The sequence below is a fragment of the Rhyacophila brunnea genome, unplaced genomic scaffold, assembly GCF_057557595.1.
Source record: "Rhyacophila brunnea isolate RB1 unplaced genomic scaffold, BYU_Rbru_1.0 scaffold_221, whole genome shotgun sequence".
Classification (NCBI taxonomy): Eukaryota; Metazoa; Arthropoda; class Insecta; order Trichoptera; family Rhyacophilidae; genus Rhyacophila; species Rhyacophila brunnea.
In genome coordinates this window covers 65,001-80,000 of record NW_028232884.1, presented here as the reverse complement: position 1 = coordinate 80,000, position 15,000 = coordinate 65,001, and the positions used below count along the sequence as shown (strand labels likewise).

The 15,000-nt window shown below is 50.6% G+C and overlaps 2 non-coding genes and 1 pseudogene across 2 annotated transcripts; all 3 read right to left on the bottom strand.

Annotated features, from left to right (window-relative positions):
* Positions 1 to 6,384, bottom strand: part of LOC147069902 (large subunit ribosomal RNA) — an 8,363-nt pseudogene extending 1,979 nt beyond the window's left edge.
* A 394-nt stretch (positions 6,385 to 6,778) lies between these two features.
* On the bottom strand, positions 6,779 to 6,940 carry LOC147069901 (5.8S ribosomal RNA). Its single transcript, XR_015071125.1, has one exon. It is a non-coding gene; the product is annotated as a 5.8S ribosomal RNA (ribosomal RNA).
* Positions 6,941 to 7,092: 152 nt separating this feature from the next.
* On the bottom strand, positions 7,093 to 9,036 carry LOC147069900 (small subunit ribosomal RNA). The gene has a single exon (XR_015071111.1). It is a non-coding gene; the product is annotated as a small subunit ribosomal RNA (ribosomal RNA).
* Positions 9,037 to 15,000: the final 5,964 nt, after the last annotated feature.

Here is a 15,000-nt window from a genome sequence, read left to right as displayed (position 1 = left end):
GGAACGTCCTCGGATCTCTGTGGCGGCGTCAATTGAACGCCGGCGAGTGTAGTGTTGATTCCCCTCAGGAGGAGGGTAATCGATCCTCTCACTTGGACGTGCAGATCGAGGGGCAGCACCCCCGCGAGCACGGCAAGCGCGTCTGTGGAAGTTGTACGATAGGCCTTTGTGAGTGAGATCAGCGCAAGTCGCTGACCGCTCAGTAGTTCGCGTTTGACTAAGCTTAATGAGTTTACTCGGGAATGCCAGACGCTGGAGGCGTAACCGGCTATTCCCATGAAAATTGCGCCATATGCAACCTTAAGGGCTCTAGGTTTTAGTCCCCAATTGCTGCCCGCCATTCGGGCCATCTTCTGAAAGGCCAGACCGGCCTTGGAGACGGCCGTCTTGGCATGTTTAACGAAAGACAGCCTACTATCAAGAATTACACCCAGGTACGTTACGCTCTCCGAGAAACGCACTGGGGTTTGGCCAAAAACTACCCGGGGTGGCCGTTTAATAATGTTTACCCGGGAGCTGCCCTTGAGGAGGACAGCCTCCGTTTTGCTCGGGGCAAAGGTAAGCCTATTCAGTAATCCCCATTTGAGAATTTTGCCCAAGGCATCCGTGGCTACGCCCTCGAGTCCCGCCCGAGACGAGGCCTCAACGAGCAGGAGCAAGTCGTCGGCGTACGCAACGAGGGTGCAGCCCGGGGGCAGCGGCAGCGACAGAACGTCGTCAAACAGGATGTTCCACAGTAGGGGACCCAGGACAGAGCCCTGGGGGCATCCCATGGTGGTCCTCCTGCGTATGAGTCCGGGGCCGGAGTCATAGGTTATCTCCCTATTACTGAAGTAGCTTTGAACCAGGGCAAAAAGGTCCCCAGGGATCTGTCTCAGCCGAAGCTTTGCCAGTACCAGGGGCCACCACGCGTTATCAAACGCGCCCGCGATGTCGAGAAAAATCCCGGCAACGAGGTTCTTGCCAGAGTTCTCCACAGAGTCGAGTACAAAGCGTATCGCGTCCTCAGTGGACTTTCCGGGTCTGAACCCAAATTGTCTCCGCGAGATTGGACAGTTTTCCGACAGGTGGGACTCAATCCTGCTGTTAATCAATCTTTCAAGAACCTTCCCGAAGACGGGAAGGAGCGTCAGCGGTCTGTACGCTTTCGGGTCGCAAGGAGGGCGATTGCCGGCCTTCGGGATCACCGTGAGGTGACCCTTCTTCCAGCAATCAGGAAATATGCCGCTACTCATGCAGTCTATGTAGAGTTGCGTGATCTCGTGTGAAGCAAGAGACCACGCCCTTCTAGCTATTGTGCTGTCTATGCAGTCAAGCCCCGGGGCTTTGCGTGTCGGGAGGCACGCGAACAAGATTCCTAATTCTGGCATGGTAGCGGCGGCGGATCGCGGAGTGTTCAGTGGGAGCAGCGCGTGGACGCGAAGCTGCTGAAAGCGGTCGTCGTCAATGTCGAGCGACTCGTCGTCCTGCGGGACAAGAGCATCCAACAGGACGGTGGCGGACTCTTCGTAACCGCTGGTGAACGATCCGTCGGGGCGCCGCACCGCCGTCCTGATTCCGCTGGGCCGAGAGCTCAGCTTCATCACGCGGAAGGGGGGCCCCCACGGGTCATGTCCACCCATTTGGGTGACAAATTCTCTCCAGTGCTTTTTTTTGGTTTGGTTGATTACTTTTTTCAGCTTGATCCTGGCGGCTTTGTACTCGGTTGCCAACGGATGGTCCGTCGGCAAGGTATCCTTTTGTTTTTTGCGAGTCGCTTGTAAGGCCCTTCTGGCCTTTCTCATTAAGTCCCTCAGTTTAGTAAGCCTGGGTGTCCACCAGGGAGCAAGGTCCGGCGGCTTTTGGGTTGACCTTCCGATGGCACTCTCTGCCGTCCTCACCACGAGGCGTGTCAGGTCCTCCGCTGCGGCATGTGCATCCGCAGGGGGAGGGCATCTGGCCATCTTGTCGAGACCCTCATTAAATTCGCGGTCAAATCGCTCCCAGTTTGTGACCTTCTTGAAGCGCTTCGGCAGAGACTCGCCTTTGTTCAGTGCGAGTGGCACGCCACCCCTCTTGGTCGTATAGGCAAAAGTGATCAGTCGGTGGTCGCTGTCTGATGCGTCCTCGTGGACCTTCCAGTCCACGACGCAATGCAGGGCGCCTGTTGATATCAGGGTGATGTCTATGTATGATTCCCCGTTTTTTGTAGCAAATGTGGCCAGACCTTTTGGGTCGTTTACGACCGAGAGATCACATGTCGCCATGAGTTCCTCGAGGGGCGCTGGGTCATCGCGCGGCCTGGGCCCGTCGGGGGACCAGAGCCACGATTGTACGTTGACATCCGCGCCCACCAGTACTCGCTTGCCACTGCATGCGAGCAGGATTTTTTCGAGCTGCTCGACGCACTTCAAGGTGCTCTGATTAAATTTAAAGTACGAAGAGACCACCACGACGGAGTCCCCCGATCGGTCAGAGATCTCCGCCACAGCAAAGAGCTCGCTCGACAGGTGGGAGAGGCGCAGTGCCACTAGTGCGGGGTTCGCAATGAAGATGCAGGCCATGGAGCCTGGTCCGTGGTGCAGCACCTGTCCCCCGCTGAAACCCCTGTTGGTGCCCATGGGGTAAGGCTCCTGCACCAGTGCGACGTCGAGCTCCATTTCCCGCATCACCCTGGTCAGTTCCGCCGTCGTAGCTCTCCCCTTCCCCACGTTAAGTTGACCGAAGCGGATCATTTTACCGAGTAATCCGTTCGGCTGCGCTCCTGCGCCACAGCATACAGACGCGCCGGGCAGTCAGGGTCCGTTGCCGCGTGTTGATGAGGCTTCTTGTGCCTGGCACAGGCCGGGCATTTCCCGGGGGCTCTGGAGTTCGGGCAGTCGGCCTTATCGTGGCCCGTCTCGGTGCAGTGGCCGCACGTAACATGTTCCGAGGAGCAGTTTTTGGCCATGTGGCCGTATAGGTGGCATCTTGTGCATTTGACGACTCCGCAGAAGTCTTTCACTGGAAACGACTCCCAGTCCATGTATAGCCGGCCATCGCTGACAAGTGCCTCTCTGACCCTTGCCGGTACTGACAGCACCATGTGGCACCTGCCAACTCTGGGGCCAGCTCTGTGGCTCATTTTCACTTGGCGGTATTCTTCCTCAGTGAGGCCTGTGTGTTCCCTTGTGTTTGTCTCGATTGCTTCTTTTATCATGGCCTCGTTGGTGGCCACCGGGACATTGAATACTATTATTCGGGGGAGCCGTTTCCCAGCAACCTCAGCCCGCAGACCGGCCTCCCTGATGCCAGGGGCGGTAGCAAGACGCTTGGCCTCAGCGTCAGTTTTGGGGTGTATTATAACCCCGCCTCCTCGCACCATTCTAAGGCCAGTGATCTGGACATTGAGGTCCTTTGGCACGATTAGGGTTTTGACCGTCTTCCGGGTGTCCTCGGACTTCTTCGACTCCCCTGTCGGGAAGAAGAAGACGCCCGGTCTGGCCGCTGTGGTCGGCAGAATTGCCGGGTAATCCTCAAGGGGGGCCTGCCTGGCGCCGCCTAGTAGATAGGGACAGTGGGAATCTCGTTAATCCATTCATGCGCGTCACTAATTAGATGACGAGGCATTTGGCTACCTTAAGAGAGTCATAGTTACTCCCGCCGTTTACCCGCGCTTGCTTGAATTTCTTCACGTTGACATTCAGAGCACTGGGCAGAAATCACATTGCGTCAACACCCGCGAGGGCCATCGCAATGCTTTGTTTTAATTAGACAGTCGGATTCCCCTTGTCCGTGCCAGTTCTGAGTTGACCGTCGTCCGGCGGCCGTACAGGCGACCGAGCGCGCGCGAACACGCCGGCACCACACAGCGAGGACGATCCGAGGGGAGGCCAAGGCGAGGCGCCGGGAGACGGAGCGCCGCGAGGGCGCGAGCTTGCGCCCGCACCCCGCGCGGCAACACCCGCCCGGCTTCCACGTCTCGGCCGATGCCCTCTTCCCGACCAGGCCCGGCACGCCACGGCCCTCAGAGCCAATCCTTATCCCGAAGTTACGGATCCAACTTGCCGACTTCCCTTACCTACATTATTCTATCGGCTAGAGGCTCTTCACCTTGGAGACCTGCTGCGGATATGGGTACGAGCCGGCGCGACATCTCCGCGTATCCCTCACCTGAATTTTCAAGGTCCGAGGGGCCGATCCGGACACCGCCGCATCGGCGATGCTCTTCGCGTCCCGAGCCCTATCTCCCCGCTATAGGATTCCAGGGCGCAACGAACGCTCAGGCAGAAAAGATAACTCTCTCCGGACCTCCCGTCGGCGTCTTCAGGCCATTTTGGGTTACCCCGACGAACTCTCTTGCGAGGGAACGATTTTTAAGACGGTTCCGCAGCCGGGTTCCGGAACTGCAACCGGATTCCCTTTCGCCCGACGGGTGTTATTTTATATACAATATATATAGAACTTTACACCATCATCAACATCGGATTTCTCCTAGGGCTTAGGATCGACTAACTCGCGTGCAACGGCTGTTAACGCGAAACCCTTCTCCACATCAGCCCTCAAGGACCTCGCTTGAGTATTTGCTACTACCACCAAGATCTGCGCCGACGGAGGCTCCAGGCGGGCTCACGCCCAGACCCTTCTGCGCACACCGCCGCGGCCATCCTACTCGTCGCGGCTTCAAGACGCCCCCGCCGTGAGGCGGGTGCGCCCCGCCTGCCTGCGACGGTCGAGTATAGGCTGAACGCTACAGCGCCATCCATTTTCAGGGCTGGTTGCTTCGGCAGGTGAGTTGTTACACACTCCTTAGCGGATTCCGACTTCCATGGCCACCGTCCTGCTGTCCTGAGCGACCAACGCCTTTTATGGTTTCCGATGAGCGTTCATTGGGCGCCTTAACTCGACGTTTGGTTCATCCCACAGCGCCAGTTCTGCTTACCAAAATTGGCCCACTTGGCACTCCCATCCGAGCTCCGACTTCATCTTCGAGCAAGACGGAGATCTCACCCATTTAAAGTTTGAGAATAGGTTGAGGCCGTTTCGGCCCCAATGCCTCTAATCATTCGCTTTACCGGATGAGACTGTGTGAATGTAGCGCGCCCGCGAGGGGCGCGAACATATTTCTCGAGCGCCAGCTATCCTGAGGGAAACTTCGGATGGAACCAGCTATTAGATAGTTCGATTAGTCTTTCGCCCCTATACCCAGTTCCGACGATCGATTTGCACGTCAGAATCGCTTCGGTCCTCCATCAGGGTTTCCCCTGACTTCGACCTGACCAGGCATAGTTCACCATCTTTCGGGTCCCAGCGTGTACGCTCTCAGTGCGTCTCGATAATAACAACGGTGGCTTTTTCGAAACGCCTCGGGAATGCGGCGGGACCGCGGAAACGGTCCGCGCATCTTCCCTCCGGCGCGACCGAGGCCGCGCCTTTCACTTTCATTGCGCCTCTGGGTTTAGTGTAAAAAAATCCCAATGACTCGCGCACATGCTAGACTCCTTGGTCCGTGTTTCAAGACGGGTCCTGTGAGTGCCCAAAACAAACCCACCGCCGACCGGGACGCGTCCCGTCCGAGAGCGCGCCGCTAACCACGACGGCCGACGCGCGACACCCGCGGCGCACGAGGCGCCGGGGGCCGCACGAAGGTCGCCGCTGCGGCGCGACGGACGACCGGCCGAAGCCGGGCGGACGCGAACCTCGTTCTCTACCGTCGCGTGCGGCGGCCGTGGACGCCGCGGCTCCGCCCCTCGTCGAGGGACGGGACAACCGCACGGCGCATTCGACCGCAGCGCGACGGGTCGCGGTGTTATACTGAGGGAGAAGTGCACGCACTCCGGGGGCCCGTCGGCGAACCCGCGCCCCCCCCTGCCGGCGCACCCGCGAAGGCGCGTCGGCAGAGGGTGAGCGGCGAGACGCGGACCCCGGCGGAAGAGCGATGAATCTCCCCGTTCGCTCGTTTGAGTTCCACAGGTTTACCCCTGAACGGTTTCACGTACTCTTGAACTCTCTCTTCAAAGTTCTTTTCAACTTTCCCTCACGGTACTTGTTCGCTATCGGTCTCGTGGTAGTATTTAGCCTTAGATGGAGTCTACCACCCGCTTAGGGCTGCACTCTCAAGCAACCCGACTCTGGGGAGAGAGACCGTCGCGGCCGGCTACCGTCACCACGGGCCTGGCACCCTCTACGGGTAAACGGCCCCGTTCAAGATGAACTTGGACTGGCAGCCGTGACTAATGACCGCGCGTGTATGTATAATTCTCCTCCCGAACGCTACATTTCCCGGCGGCCCGCCGGGGCCGCAGGATTCAGCGCTGGGCTCTTCCCGTTTCGCTCGCCGCTACTCGGGGAATCCTCGTTAGTTTCTTTTCCTCCGCTTACTGATATGCTTAAGTTCGGCGGGTGATCTCTCCTGATTTGAGGTCGACAAACAGTTTGCGTGCAAAATGACGCATGCGAGCGCTCAGACTCACGCGCGGCGACGCCTTTTACGGGTTGTGTGCGTGTGTGCGCAGCGGCTTTTGCAAGTCACCGCGCTCACGCCACGTTCCAGTGCGTGCGCGCGAAGCGAGCGCCCGATGCGAGCGCACTGAGGCGCTACATTCGCACAGGGCGCGCCCGACAACAGGCGTCGATAAATATTTGACCGGACGCCCGGAAGGACGGGTGGGTGGCGGAGGCGTGCGTGTGCACGCGACCTATCCCCCCCCCCCGCCGACCTGGCGACGCCGGCAACTGCTCGCGAACAGCCACACACACACACACACAAGTGTGTGTGTGTGTTATATGACCGTTCGCAGTCTGGTGTTTCTGGTGTACGCGACCCTCAAACAGGAGTGGTCCGTCGACAAACTACGTCTTGCTCGGACCGCAATGTGCGTTCGAAATGTCGATGCTCATGTGTCCTGCAGTTCACACTCTGACGCGCATTTAGCTGCGTTCTTCATCGACCCACGAGCCGAGTGATCCGCCGTTCAGGGTAATCTAGTGATTACATATTGTTGTTGTTATATTGTTTCGTTTTCGGCATATTATATATTTCATAATGCACATGCGAGATGTGCAAAATAAATTTATATAAAAAAAAAAAATTACACGTTACGCGTACACGCGCACATGTTCGTTTCGCACAGGAAATGATCCTTCCGCAGGTTCACCTACGGAAACCTTGTTACGACTTTTACTTCCTCTAAATGATCAAATTCGGTCAAACTTTCCGGCGCGTCAGAGGCCCACGAGGAGCTTCCGCGCGCCAGTCCGAAGACCTCACCAAATCATCCATCGGTAGTAGCGACGGGCGGTGTGTACAAAGGGCAGGGACGCAATCAACGCGAGCTGGTGACTCGCTTTTACTAGGAATTCCTCGTTCATGGGGGAGAATTGCAAACCCCAATCCCTATCACGAAGGGGTTTCATCGGGTTACCCGGGCCGTTAAGCCAAGGAGGACACGCTGATCCCTTCAGTGTAGCGCGCGTGCGGCCCAGGACATCTAAGGGCATCACAGACCTGCTATTGCTCAATCTCGTGCGGCTATATATACCGCCGGTCCCTCTAAGAAGATTTTCATTGTACGCCGGTAGTGAAGACCGCGACGCGCCCGCGCCTCCGACGCAGAACGCCAAAGGACACGGACGCGCGCGGACCCTCGTGATACCGGTTGTACGTCTATTTAATAGGCTAGAGTTACGTTCGTTACCGGAATTAACCTGACAAATCGCTCCACCAACTAAGAGCGGCCATGCACCACCACCCACCGAATCGAGAAAGAGCTGTTAATCCGTCAATCCTTCCAGTGTCCGGGCCTGGTGAGTTTTCCCGTGTTGAGTCGAATTAAGCCGCAGGCTCCACTCCTGGTGGTGCCCTTCCGTCAATTCCTTTAAGTTTCAGCTTTGCAACCATACTCCCCCCGGAGCCCGAAAGCTTTGGTTTCCCGGGAGCTGCCCACCGGGTTAAAATAATGAAACTTCGGCGGATCGCTGGCTGGCATCATTTATGGTTAGAACTACAGCGGTATCTAATCGCCTTCGAACCTCTAACTTTCGTTCTTGATTAATGAAAACACCTTTGGCAAATGCTTTCGCTTTAGTCCGTCTTGCGACGATCCAAGAATTTCACCTCTAACGTCGCAATACGAATGCCCCCAGTTGTCCCTATTAATCATTACCTCTGGTATCAGAAAGCCAACAAAACAGAACCGAGGTCCTATTCTATTATTCCATGCGTACAATATTCAGGCAAAACTTAGCCCGCTTTGAGCACTCTAATTTGTTCAAAGTAAACAGCCGCGACGGCCCGCCTCGGCGAACGGCCGACCTTGCGGCCGACCGACGCCGGATGGCGAAGGACGCACCGGCGAGAAGCCCCGCAGACGTGCCTGTCGTACCGCAGTCGGTAGACCGACACCGCAGGACACAATTTCAACTACGAGCTTTTTAACCGCAACAACTTTAGTATATGCTATTGGAGCTGGAATTACCGCGGCTGCTGGCACCAGACTTGCCCTCCAATGGATCCTCGTTAAAGGATTTAAAGTGTAATCATTCCGATCACGAGGCCTCGGACGAGTCCCGTATCGTTATTTTTCGTCACTACCTCCCCGTGCCGGGAGTGGGTAATTTGCGCGCCTGCTGCCTTCCGTGGATGTGGTAGCCGTTTCTCAGGCTCCCTCTCCGGAATCGAACCCTGATTCCCCGTTACCCGTGACAACCATGGTAGTCGCATAAACTACCATCGACAGTTGATAAGGCAGACATTTGAAAGATGCGTCGCCGGTGCTAGACCGTGCGATCAGCTCAAAGTTATCTAGAGTCATCTCGAAGAGCGACGGACGACGCGAGCGCCGACCGCCGATTGGTTTTTGATCTAATAAAAGCATTCCTCACGTTCCCGTTCAGAATTACGTTTGCATGTATTAGCTCTAGAATTGCCACAGTTATCCAAGTAACTGTGTACGATCTAAGGAACCAAAACTGATATATTGAGCCATTCGCGGTTTCACCTTAATTAGGCTCATACTGAGACTTGCATGGCTTAGTCTTTGAGACAAGCATATGATTACTGGCAGGATCAACCAGGGAGCTGCTCTGCGAGGCCGCGGGCGCGCGCGCACTGGGCGCGCCGACACCCGCGATCCACACGTCACACGCGAACGCGCACCGGAGTCACCCGGCGGGCGACGCTGGCTCTCTCTTTCGATTTTTAACGTGCCGACGCACGAGATACAACGGATTGTATGCATACATACGCACAGAGCACGAGATCGTGCTCCGCGTTTCTCAATTTCCCATCGTAAAACGTGCACACCGAAAACGCACGCCGTCGGCGCGGTAAACGGAGCGACGGAGGCTGAAACGCCGTCCGCCGTCACTCGACAGGATGATTCTGCTAGCGCGGAACTCCAGAGTGATGCGATCGCATAGGCCGCGGCGACGAAATATAATCGCACGCCGGGTGAGTGTCTCGTCTCGCAAATGTACCGCCGACGCGGCCGAATGGCCGCCGCAGTTTGCGAACGCCGTGAAGGAAGTCTTGTCAAAGACGACAACCCACTGCTATACGATGGATGAGGGGAGAGACCCAGACGACAACAACAACGAATACGGACACGGCAATGTTGGGTAGCGCAATAATCCGTCGCCATTATTTTATCGTACAGTTCTCTCCTGCGTACATTTTCCCTCACACATTATAGTGTAAACGCGGCGCACTACCGGCCGCGTAACCGAAATAACACTACAAAAGGCGAAGGTGACGATTCTCTTTAGGTTTAATCTTTCATTTGAAATTTCGAATTGCGAATTGCGAATATATATTTTGGTAATTTGGATAATTTTTTTTTTTTAATTTCAATTTTTTTTTTTTTTTTTTTTTTTTTCATCCATCATTATGAATGATATAAAACCATTGAAATAAATATCATTATGAGAACGTTATATTACGCTCGCCACCGAACGGTCGAGGGTGGGCTGAAATGCCGATACGACGCAAATATAGCTTGCCAGGCGGACGCGGTCTCGTACTTCGTCTCGTACGGTCTCGTCTCGGTCTCGTACTTCGTTCGCAAACCGTCAAGAGTGCCAAACAAAATGTAGCATAGCATTGATAAAGCGCCGCACTACCGACCGCGTGACCGAAATATCACTACAAAAGGCGAAATTGACGATTCTCTTTAGGTTTAATCTTTCATTTGAAATTTCAAATTGCGAATTGCGAATATATATTTTGGTAATTTGTTTGGTTAAATTTTTTTTTTTAAATTTCTAATTTTTTTTTCCATCATGATAAGATATGATGTATGAAAAAAAAAATTAGGTTATATTATGTTAGGTTAGGTTAGGTTAGGTTAGGTTAGGTTAGGTTAGTTTAGGTTAGATTAGGTTAGTTGAGGTTAGGTTAGTTTTTGTTTAGGTTAGGTTAGGTAAGGTTAGATTAGGTAAGGTTAGGTTAGGTTTAGCTTAGGTTAGGTTGTGTTAGGTAAGGTAAGGTTATGTTAGGTTATGTTAGGTTAGGTTAGGTGAGGTGAGGTTAGGTCAGGTTAGCGAAAGAACGTAGTCGACGAGAGCGCCGCTTTAAGCGAGCCATGGGCCCTCCTGGCTAGCTAAATCTGCGTCCCGCCGGCATCGTCTACTTGACATGCCGGAGGGACGCAGATTTAGCTAGCCAGGAGGGCCCATGTCTCGCTAAAAGCTGCGCTCTCGTCGACTACGTCCGTTCGCTGACCTGACCTAACCTCACCTCACCTAACCTAACCTAACATAACCTAACATAACCTTACCTAACCTAACACAACCTAACCTAAACTAAACCTAACCTAACCTTACCTAATCTAACCTTACCTAACCTTACCTAAACAAAAACTAACCTAACCTAACCTAAACAAAAACTAACCTAACCTAACTTAAACTAACCTAACCTAACCTAAACTAACCTAAACAAAAACTAACCTAACCTAAGCAAAAACTAACCTAAACAAAAACAAACCTAACCTAAACAAAAACTAACCTAACCTATCCTAAACAAAAACTAACCTAACCTAACCTAATCATACCTAACGTGACCTAACCTAACCTAAACTAACCAATTTTTTTTTTCATACATCATTTATTATTATGATGAATACCATAAAAAAATATCAATATCATATCGTTATAGGGCATAAACGTGATCAACGAGCGTGTCACTGATCATTTTAAATGCGCCCGATACGCCTCACCTGAAAGAATATTTCATTGTCTTCATTTCGACGTTCAACATAGGAATAGGTAAGTAAAGCGCGAGGGCGAGTTCTAGCGGTAAAATTTGATGTTAAAATAATTTTTCATCCAACATATATTATTATGATAGATATCATATACCGTTGACATGTCGATAACATAATATCGTCATAATACGCACGCCGCCGAACGCGGCGAGAGTCGGACGTGAAGTGCACGATGCACGACGATTAAGCTCGCCAGGCGGGCCACGTGTCGCGCTCTAAGCGGCCCTCTCGTGCGTCGTCGACGGCCGAAACGGCGATGTCTCGCTTTAAACGGCGCTCTCGTCGACGACGTTCGTTCGCAGACCTAACCTAACCTAAACTAACCTAACCTAACCCAAACACAAAAACTAACCTAACCTAACCTAACCTTACCTAACCTAACCTAAGCTAATTTAAATAAAAAAAAAAAAAATCTTTTTTTTTACATCCATCATATTATTAACATTATATATATATAACGAAGAATTAAAAAAAAAAAAAAAAAAAAAAAAAAATTAAAATAAACCTTACCTAACCTTACCTAACCTAACCTAAGCTAATTAAAATAAAAAAAAAAAAATCTTTTTTTTTACATCCATCATATTATATTATTATGAAATATCAATATTATATCGTCATAAGGCATGAACGTAATCGTAAGATAATTTCATTGTCTAGTTCTAGCGGTATAATTTGATGTTGAAATAATTTTTCATTTCTTTTCATTCATCATACATTATTATGATAGGTATAATATACCATTGACATAACGATAATATAATGTCGTTTAAATACGCACGAACCGGCGAGAGTGGGACGTGTGAAGTGCACGATGCCGGCGGGACTCAGATTTAGCTGGCCAGGCGGGCCCGTGTCACGCTTTAAGCGGCGCTCTCGTCCGTCGTCGACGGCCGAAGCAGCGACCTCGTCGTCGAAGGATGTCTCGCTTTAAACGGCGCTCTCGTCGACGACGTTCGTTCGCCAACTTAACCCAACCTAACCTTACATAAACCTAACCTGACCTAACCTAACCATATTATCGTCATAATACGCACGCCGCCGAACCGGCGAGAGTCGGACGTGAAGTGCACGATGCACGACGATTTAGCTCGCCAGGCGGGCCACGTGTCGCGCTCTCGTGCGTCGTCGATGCATGTCTCGCTTTAAGCCGCGGTCTCGTACTTCGTTCGCAAACCGTCAAGAGTGCCAAACAAAATGTAGCATAGTATTGATAAAGCGCCGTACTGTTAATAATGTAAATGAAATATGAACAATGTAATAGTGAAGTAATAACCCTCGTACGAAAAACCAAGGAATTCAATAAAAGCAGAAATAAAAAAAATTTAAATAAACCTCACCTAACCTTATCTAACCTAAACCCTATCTAATTTAAATTGAAAAAAAAAAAACATTTTTTTTTCATCCATCATACAATATTATGATAGATATCATATATCGATAACATATTATCGTCATAATACGCACGCCGCCGAACCGGCGAGAGGCGGACGTGAAGTGCACGATGCACGACGATTTAGCTCGCCAGGCGGGCCACGTGTCGCGCTCTCGTGCGTCGTCGATGCATGTCTCGCTTTAAGCCGCGGTCTCGTACTTCGTTCGCAAACCGTCAAGAGTGCCAAACAAAATGTAGCATAGTATTGATAAAGCGCCGTACTGTTAATAATGTAAATGAAATATGAACAATGTAATAGTGAAGTAATAACCCTCGTACGAAAAACCAAGGAATTCAATAAAAGCAGAAATAAAAAAAATTTAAATAAACCTCACCTAACCTTATCTAACCTAAACCCTATCTAATTTAAATTGAAAAAAAAAAAACATTTTTTTTTCATCCATCATACAATATTATGATAGATATCATATATCGATAACATATTATCGTCATAATACGCACGCCGCCGAACCGGCGAGAGGCGGACGTGAAGTGCACGATGCACGACGATTTAGCTCGCCAGGCGGGCCACGTGTCGCGCTCTCGTGCGTCGTCGATGCATGTCTCGCTTTAAGCCGCGGTCTCGTACTTCGTTCGCAAACCGTCAAGAGTGCCAAACAAAATGTAGCATAGTATTGATAAAGCGCCGTACTGTTAATAATGTAAATGAAATATGAACAATGTAATAGTGAAGTAATAACCCTCGTACGAAAAACCAAGGAATTCAATAAAAGCAGAAATAAAAAAAATTTAAATAAACCTCACCTAACCTTATCTAACCTAAACCCTATCTAATTTAAATTGAAAAAAAAAAAACATTTTTTTTTCATCCATCATACAATATTATGATAGATATCATATATCGATAACATATTATCGTCATAATACGCACGCCGCCGAACCGGCGAGAGGCGGACGTGAAGTGCACGATGCACGACGATTTAGCTCGCCAGGCGGGCCACGTGTCGCGCTCTCGTGCGTCGTCGATGCATGTCTCGCTTTAAGCCGCGGTCTCGTACTTCGTTCGCAAACCGTCAAGAGTGCCAAACAAAATGTAGCATAGTATTGATAAAGCGCCGTACTGTTAATAATGTAAATGAAATATGAACAATGTAATAGTGAAGTAATAACCCTCGTACGAAAAACCAAGGAATTCAATAAAAGCAGAAATAAAAAAAATTTAAATAAACCTCACCTAACCTTATCTAACCTAAACCCTATCTAATTTAAATTGAAAAAAAAAAAACATTTTTTTTTCATCCATCATACAATATTATGATAGATATCATATATCGATAACATATTATCGTCATAATACGCACGCCGCCGAACCGGCGAGAGGCGGACGTGAAGTGCACGATGCACGACGATTTAGCTCGCCAGGCGGGCCACGTGTCGCGCTCTCGTGCGTCGTCGATGCATGTCTCGCTTTAAGCCGCGGTCTCGTACTTCGTTCGCAAACCGTCAAGAGTGCCAAACAAAATGTAGCATAGTATTGATAAAGCGCCGTACTACCGACCGCGTGACCGAAATATCACTACAAAAGGCAAAATTGACGATTCTCTTTAGGTTTAATCTTTCATTTGAAATTTCGAATTGCGAATTGCGAATATATATTTTGGTAATTTGTTTGGTTAATTTTTTTTTTTTAAATTTCTAATTTTTTTTTCCATCATGATAAGATATGATGTATGAAAAAAAAAATTAGGTAATATTATGTTAGGTTAGGTTAGGTTAGGTTAGGTTAGGTTAGGTTAGGTTAGGTTAGGTTAGTTTAGGTTAGATTAGGTTAGTTTAGGTTAGGTTAGTTTTTGTTTAGGTTAGGTTAGGTAAGGTTAGATTAGGTAAGGTTAGGTTAGGTTAGGTTTAGTTTAGGTTAGGTTGTGTTAGGTAAGGTAAGGTTATGTTAGGTTATGTTAGGTTAGGTTAGGTGAGGTGAGGTTGGGTCAGGTTAGCGATCGAACGTAGTCGACGAGAGCGCCGCTTTAAGCGAGCCATGGGCCCTCCTGGCTAGCTAAATCTGCGTCCCGCCGGCATCGTCTACTTGACATGCCGGAGGGACGCAGATTTAGCTAGCCAGGAGGGCCCATGTCTCGCTAAAAGCTGCGCTCTCGTCGACTACGTCCGTTCGCTGACCTGACCTAACCTCACCTCACCTAACCTAACCTAACATAACCTAACATAACCTTACCTAACCTAACACAACCTAACCTAAACTAAACCTAACCTAACCTTACCTAATCTAACCTTACCTAACCTTACCTAAACAAAAACTAACCTAACCTAACCTAAACAAAAACTAACCTAACCTAACTTAAACTAACCTAACCTAACCTAAACTAACCTAAA